This window comes from Nyctereutes procyonoides, unplaced genomic scaffold (genome assembly GCF_905146905.1).
Source record: "Nyctereutes procyonoides isolate TBG_1078 unplaced genomic scaffold, NYPRO_anot_genome, whole genome shotgun sequence".
Classification (NCBI taxonomy): Eukaryota; Metazoa; Chordata; class Mammalia; order Carnivora; family Canidae; genus Nyctereutes; species Nyctereutes procyonoides.
The window spans coordinates 115,417,333-115,423,924 of NW_026575125.1; the positions used below are offsets into that span (position 1 = coordinate 115,417,333).

At 60.1% G+C, this 6,592-nt stretch overlaps 1 protein-coding gene and 1 long non-coding RNA gene across 9 annotated transcripts in view; one reads left to right on the top strand and one right to left on the bottom strand.

The window, feature by feature from the left end:
* The window catches only part of EOLA2 (endothelium and lymphocyte associated ASCH domain 2), a 27,791-nt gene extending 27,194 nt beyond the window's left edge, over positions 1-597 (bottom strand). For 3 of the 5 annotated variants that reach the window (XM_055337350.1, XM_055337349.1, XM_055337351.1), the window contains exon 1: positions 331-586. The gene's annotated coding sequence lies outside the window, so the exon portion shown is untranslated. Of the gene's footprint in view, positions 1-330 lie in introns of all 5 variants that reach the window. The other 2 variants (XM_055337352.1, XM_055337348.1) reach the window with 2 other exon arrangements.
* On the top strand, positions 529-4,413 carry LOC129517495 (uncharacterized). 4 transcript variants are annotated; one of them, XR_008666063.1, is made up of 3 exons: positions 529-641; positions 2,714-2,777; positions 4,237-4,413. It is a non-coding gene; the product is annotated as an uncharacterized LOC129517495 (long non-coding RNA). The 4 variants fall into 4 exon arrangements; XR_008666064.1 differs by lacking the exon at positions 529-641 and adding an exon at positions 767-968; XR_008666061.1 differs by lacking the exon at positions 529-641 and adding an exon at positions 767-913.
* The last annotated feature ends 2,179 nt before the right edge of the window (positions 4,414-6,592 follow it).

The following is a 6,592-nucleotide window of genomic DNA, read 5'->3' on the forward strand; positions in this document are numbered from 1 at the left end:
CCGGGAAACCCCAGCCCAGGGGTACTGTCCCACGCCAGGTGAAGCAGGCGGGGGCCACAAAGGCTTCCTGGCTCCCCTCGCAAGGGGTGGGGGCGGGCCTCCGGGCACCTGTCCCACCGGCCAAGCGAGCCAAGGGCGCGCTAGGCCCACCTGGCAGTCCCAGGGCGCGGGGGACCACCCCGCCCCCCCCACGCTCAGGCGAGGAGACGAGGCGGGCAGCGGAGAGACGACAGAGCGCCCTGCCCGCGTCGGGACTGTCCCGCCATCGCTGCGGCCCAGCACCGGGGACCACCGACAGGTGACAGGCGACAGGCGCCACCGGCCCCTCACCTGATAGGCTCGCACAGACGCCGGCGTCCTGTCTTTGCGTGGCGTACGCCGGCTCGAACCCACGTACGTCCTTACGCGCCCACGGGGGTACGCAGAAGGCTCGTGCGCAAGCCCGTAGGCACGCAGCCAAGCAGTTCCGCACACACGCACTTACGTGCACACGCACATAGGCGCGCAGGCCCCGGCCGCTAGACGTCGTTGGACTCACGCGGCCCCGACTCGCGCGGGAGGATCAGGCTGGACCGGGAGGTAGACGCCGGCGGCCTGAGCGGAACCGGAAGGAAGAAACAACGGGGTGGGGCGAGCGGTCGGTGAGAAGGGGCGGGGCGAGGCGAGCTTGGGGGCGTGGTTGTGGGCGGGGCTAAGGGGCGGGGCTGGGGAGGAGAATGCGGGGCGGGCCTGTGGGAAGGAGCTGTGGGGGCGGGAGCTGTGAGACGGGGCTGGGGGAGTAGCTGGGGCGCACCTGCCAGAGGATTCAGCCCCGGGTGTGAGAAAGAGTTGGGGAGGAACTAGGGCAGTGAGCGGGAAGGAGCAGGACGGAGCCGGCGGCAATGTTGCGGAGGAGGTGCTCTGCCAAGAGCAGGTTGGGCCTTGGCGGTGTAGCCGGGGGAGGTGCACGGGGTTCTGGGGAACGCTGGGTAAGCGGAGCTTGGGGCAGAGCACAGGACTATCCGTGGGCCCCTGGGGATGAGGACCTGGGGAGTTGTAGGGCAGGGTGGGAGACCCTGGAAAGGCAAACTTGGAGTAGGGCGTGTCTGGTGGAAAGCTCGGAGGAAGAGCTGCGGCCGAGCGGGGCGGGGCTGGGAAGGGGCAGGGACGGATTGGCCGAAGGGTTGGAGAAGTAGCTCCCAGCGGGGTCTGGGGCTGGAGCACGGCTCGGGGCAGGAGCTGTGGAGGTGCAGGCGGGACTGAGGCGGAGCAGAGGCTGGGAGGACCAGGAGGGGGCTGGGGAGGGGTAGGGCGAGTTGAGGGAAGGCTGGGGGGAGGAGCTGGGGCGGGGCTAGGGCGGAGCATGGAGGGCCTGTTTGGGTACCTGGCGGAGGTGGGGCGAGCCGGAGGACAGCTGTGGGGAGGAGCTGGGGAGGAGCGGGGTGGGCCTGGTGGAATAGCTGGGAGGAGGAGCTGCAGAGGAACTGGCGCGGCTCCGGGTGGGGGTGGGCGGCTGGGTGAGATTCTTAGTGTAGCTGGGAGGCGGGGCTGGGGAGGAGCTGGGCGGGACTGTCGGGGGAGTTGGGAGGCGTGGCCGTGGGGGGCGGGCAGGAGTAGTTGGGGGGGTAGTTAGGAGGCGTGGCCAGGGAGGGGCAGGCCGGAGTGGTGGGCGGAGGGACGGGTCGTGGCTGGGACGGGGTGGGCGGGGAGGCGGGGCTTGGCCGGGGTTGGTGGGGCCGGATTGGTGGGCGGTCGGGGGCGTGGTCCGGGGGCGGGCAGGAGTGATGGGCGGGGGCGGGGCTTGGCCGGGGTTTGTGGGTCCGGATTGGTGGGCGGCCGGGGGGCGTGGCCGGGAGGGTCCTGCGGGGATGACGGGCGGGGGAGGCGGGGCGTGGCCGGGGAAGGGCGGGCCGGAGTGGTGGGCGCTGGGGGGGGCGTTGCCCGGGGGGGCGGGCAGGAGTGATGGGCAGGGGGCGGGGTTAGCCGGGGTTGGTAGGGCCGGATTGGTGGGCGGCCGGGGGGAGGGGCCAGGAGGGGACTGCGGGGAGGAGGGGCGTGGCCGGGGAGGGGCGGGCCAGAGTGGTGGGCGGTCGGGGGGCGTGGTCCGGGGGCGGGCAGGAGTGATGGGCGGGGGGCGGGGCTTGGCCGGCGTTGTTCGGGCCGGATTGGTGGGCGGCCGGGGGATGTGGCCGGGAGGGGCCTTCGGGGATAGTGGGGAGGGGGGCGGGGCGTGGCCGGGGAAGGGCGGGCCGGAGTAGTGGGCGCTGGGGGGGGGCGTTGCCGGGGGGCGGGCAGGAGTGATGGGCGGGGGGCGGGCTTTAGCCGGGGTTGGTAGGGCCGGATTGGTGGGCGGCTGGGGGGCGTGGCCGGGAGGTGCCTGCGGGGAGGGGCGTGGCCGTGGAAGGGCGGGCCAGAGTCGTGGGCGGTCGGGGGGCGTGGTCCGGGGGGGAGGGCAGGAGTGATGGTCGGGCGGGAGGTCCCGGGGCTTGGCCGGGGTTGGTAGGGCCGAATTGATGGGCAGACGGCGGGGGGGGGGGGTTGCCGGGGAGGGGCCTTCGGGAATGGTGGGCGGAGGGGCGGGGCGTGACCGGGGAGGGCGGGCAGGAGCGGTGGGCGGTTCGTGGGCGCAGTCAGGGGTGGGCGGGGCGGGAGTGGGTCCCGGGGAGCGACGCGGGGGCTGGGACTGGGCGGCCTGGTGGCCGAGGCCAGGTAGTGTCTGACCCCCGTGCGACAGGCATCAAGTCGGCGCCGCAGCGGTGTGAACAACGTGGCTGCCCCAGGGACCTCAGCGACCTCAGGTGACTCTCAGAATGGACTCCCGAGAATACGGAGGCGGGGAGGGGCGGAGGGCGGCGGGGACGTGTCGGGTGAGGCCTGCCCCTTGGGAGCTGATGGCAGGGGCGGGCGAGTCTCCTTCCAAGCCACCCTGGGACGGCCAGCGGGGTCTGTATCTGAACTTTTTTTGCAGGTGAGAAGAGAAATTCTCCTGTGTTTCCTGCTGCGCCTCTAACCTGACCTGCGCCAGATGAAGCCAACTGCCCTGTCGGTGCTGTTTCCTATCCTCTACCTCCCAGTCAGGGGCTCCACACACTCAGTGTTGTGGCGCTTTGCTCCTTGGGTTCCCTTACCCTCACCCTCCTTCTGTAGTTGGTTGGTGACCGAGTCCTGTGTCCCTGCCTCCCACATGCCTGATCAGAATAAATTCTCCTCTTGCTGTCCCCAGTGCTACTTCCTTGAGTTCAGACCTGCGGTCTGCACCTCCCCACCTGCCTGGACATTTCCGTCTTTTCTCCTTTTTTGGGGTCACTTTTCCAGAATATTCAGGTCACCCCTAGTACATCTGAGTGGCCTGCAATTTAGCCTTTTATGGACACCTTTTACAAAGCACAAAAACCTCTTTTTCAGCTATCCCTCTCCCTCCCAGTTCCCCATCTCTATCCATGGAACAAAATGAGCAGTAAGAAATGGAGTACACAGAGAATCCTTAAGGAATTACAATTTCTGGAAGAATCTCTGGTGCCTCTGGTGTTTCCTGACTTCTCTCCTAGCTGGGTACATTGCCTATATGACCCAGGAACTTTTCTAACTCCTCTCTGGCCCCTGTGTGACCCCAACCTAAGTTAACTAACATTTAAGTTAACTAACTTAACAGGCCTAGCTTAACTGTGCTTCCTAAAACACAACTCTGCCCAGGACTTGCCCTGGCTCCTTATGCTTAGCATTCAAGTGCCTAAATCTCTCTGGCCTCAGTTTGTCCATGTGTCAAATGAGGATAATAAAACAGTCCCCAGATTGTGGGATTACTATGAGCACTGAATGGGCCCAGCTTAGCCGTCATCCTAAGCTCCTTGAGGCTGTAGTCATAACACGGTTCACGACAGCCCTCCTGTCTTCTTGGGCATAGGTGCCCCTCCAGTCTCGCTGCCTGGACACTCCCCCAGTTCCCAGCACTCAGTGCCTCTGCCCTCTGCACTGTTTTCTCATGGCGGATACCTTCCTTCACTTCCTGTGGCCTCATGAAGCTTCTGCTAACTGTCTGAGCCTAGTCGCAAGACCTGATTTTTCTTCCTGACAACTTTCCAGAACCTTGTCTGTGGTACTGCTTTTGTGCAAGGTTACCTCGGGCAGTTTCTGTTCTGTTCTGTGTGTGTGTGTGTGTGTGTGTGTGTGTGTACACGTGTGCCCAGTTACTACAACTAGACTGGATTCCATCTGAAAATAAGGACTCTGTCCACTGCACCTTTGTCCTATCCTCAGAGCCTGCTTCTGCCAATGGAGACACTCACTAGATGTTGACTGATGATGGTGATAAACTGTCCAATTCGAGTCAGCCAGGATTCATCGACTCTACCATGACGAGCTACTGGACCATGCTGGACTTGGCGGATGGGTGGCATAGGCCCTGCCCTGGACTCAGTGCATCCTAGTTGGATAAGAAAGGCAAGTATGTCAGTAACTCTCATTTAAGGTAGGACCAGACATCATCCACAAAAAGAACTATCTGTGAAGTGCTACGAGGCCTTAGGGGAGGCCAGCATGCACCTCACTGGGGGATCAGGAAGTTTGGAGAGGCAGGCTGGGTCTGAGCTGTGTATTGAAGAATAGGTAGGATTTAAGGAGTTGGTGATCCAAGGGTCCCATCCTGAGAAGCCCGCTCCTGCCTAGAAAGACGGGAGATTGGTGACGAGGAAGACTAGCCCAAGCATAGAAGTAGGCAGTGGTGCTTCTGACATCTTACTTCCTTTAGTCCTTGAATCAACCTGGCGATCTAGCTGCTGTTAGATCTGCTTGCCAGGTGAGAAAACCAAGAGCACAAGAGGCCAAGGGACTTGGCTAAGATCTCTCACTTGGCTGGGGGTGATTTAAACTCAGGGTTGGAATTTAAACTCAGGATGGGCCCACCCAGAGTCCGTGTGGCCATCATACAGGTTGGGAACACATGAAATGCACTCTGAGCCTGGTGCCAATGCTGTCATCCTGCTGCTGTGAGCTATGCTTCTGAAGGGTATGGCTGGCCCTGGGCCTAGTATGTGTTCTCGTTTCCCATTTGCAAGGCCATGGCTCAGCCTCCACCTGCTTCAGCTCCTTCCAGCTCCAATGCAACGTGATTTGGGGACTTTGAATTGTGTTGCTTGCCTGTGAGCTGGTCTGCTTCTTTCAGATTACAGGAGGGAATCAAAAGAGTACGTATTTCACAGGATATGCTTTATGATGGCTGTCAAAGAGTCAATTCTGTTGACTCCGCTGCGCCTGGTGCTCTCTGGAGTATAAGGAGAAGCTGAATCAAACGGGTGATGAAGGGTCTGTTGTGTTACACAACTGCCCAAAGGCACCATCCTTAAATTTTCATCCCCAGTACTATAGTTGAGAAGTGTCATTTCGGGTTTATGCATTTATTTTTACACTTGACTGTCTTGCTGATGATTCTCCAGGATGATCCAGGGTACCAGACTTCCTGTCACAAGTCTGTCGCTTGCTTCTAGGGATGTGTGTGGTCCAGGGCCATGTGACTTTAGAAACTGTATAACCATATAATTTAATGTCAGTTGTTTCCTTCTACGTTTTCCTACTGGGTAGAGCAGTGCTGGTGTGGAGGCGAGGGAGTGCTGGTGTCATCTGTAGTCTCAGCAAATCTGCCCTCTTGGACATTCTGATGCCTCTGTCCTCTCCTCCTTCCTTCTCCCATCCCAGCAGAACTACTTACTGAAGCACATCCTGTTTGTAAAATGACTGGCATTCATCTCAAATTAAACCCAGAGTAGTGCTATCAGTTTACCCCTAAAATGTCTAACCATGGTGACCTGCTTCCCGTACCCACGGAGGGTGGGGGTGGGATATGCTACCTAGGGGGCCAATTCGAGCTTGAGCAACATCTGACGCTATGAGTGGTAGTCTGGGAATTCAGCTTTGACCCATCCTGGAGGTTGTCTTTCTTGGTTGCCTCTTGGGTTCCTGGCCTGCTCCATCGGGTTCTGTGCCTGCCCAGCACAGCTGCTCACTGGCTGTGGTTCGAGAACCCACTCTGAACCAGTTCATCCACTGCTCCCGGCACCTACCCCCACTCCCACTGCACTGCTCACATCAGCCAGAGTAGAAAGACACTGTAGTTTGCGTACTTGTGTTGGGTCCTGGCTCAGGCTGCCTTTCCATTCCTAGCTCACCTGCTTGTCACTCGTTTCCAGGTCCTTGGACTCACTGGTTGTCTGGAATTCATCATGATTTCCTCAGCATTGCTTCTGGTTAGGTACTCTCTTCCCTTCTGCCCCATTAGCTGGAGCCCAAGCCTTTTCTGTGTTCGATTTCTCTCCTGTGACTCTCTGGACCTAGGCACAGATGCACAGTGAAGTGAGTGAAATTTAGGACTTAGCTTCAGGTTCACTTGCTTGCACAGGCCTGGAAGAGGCCCTAGCACTGGGGTTTCTGCTGGTCCTATGGCTTGGAAAATCCACAAGAAATATTTTAGCTGAAGTTGGCTCAGGGCACCTCTCTTTCCAGTCTGCTGTCTCGATTACTCTTGCTCTTGTGTTGGGCAGCAATACAGTGGCCAGGGGCATGTTGGGAATCTGGCTAAAGAGATACTAAATTGGGATATACTTAGTTTGGATTTAGAGTG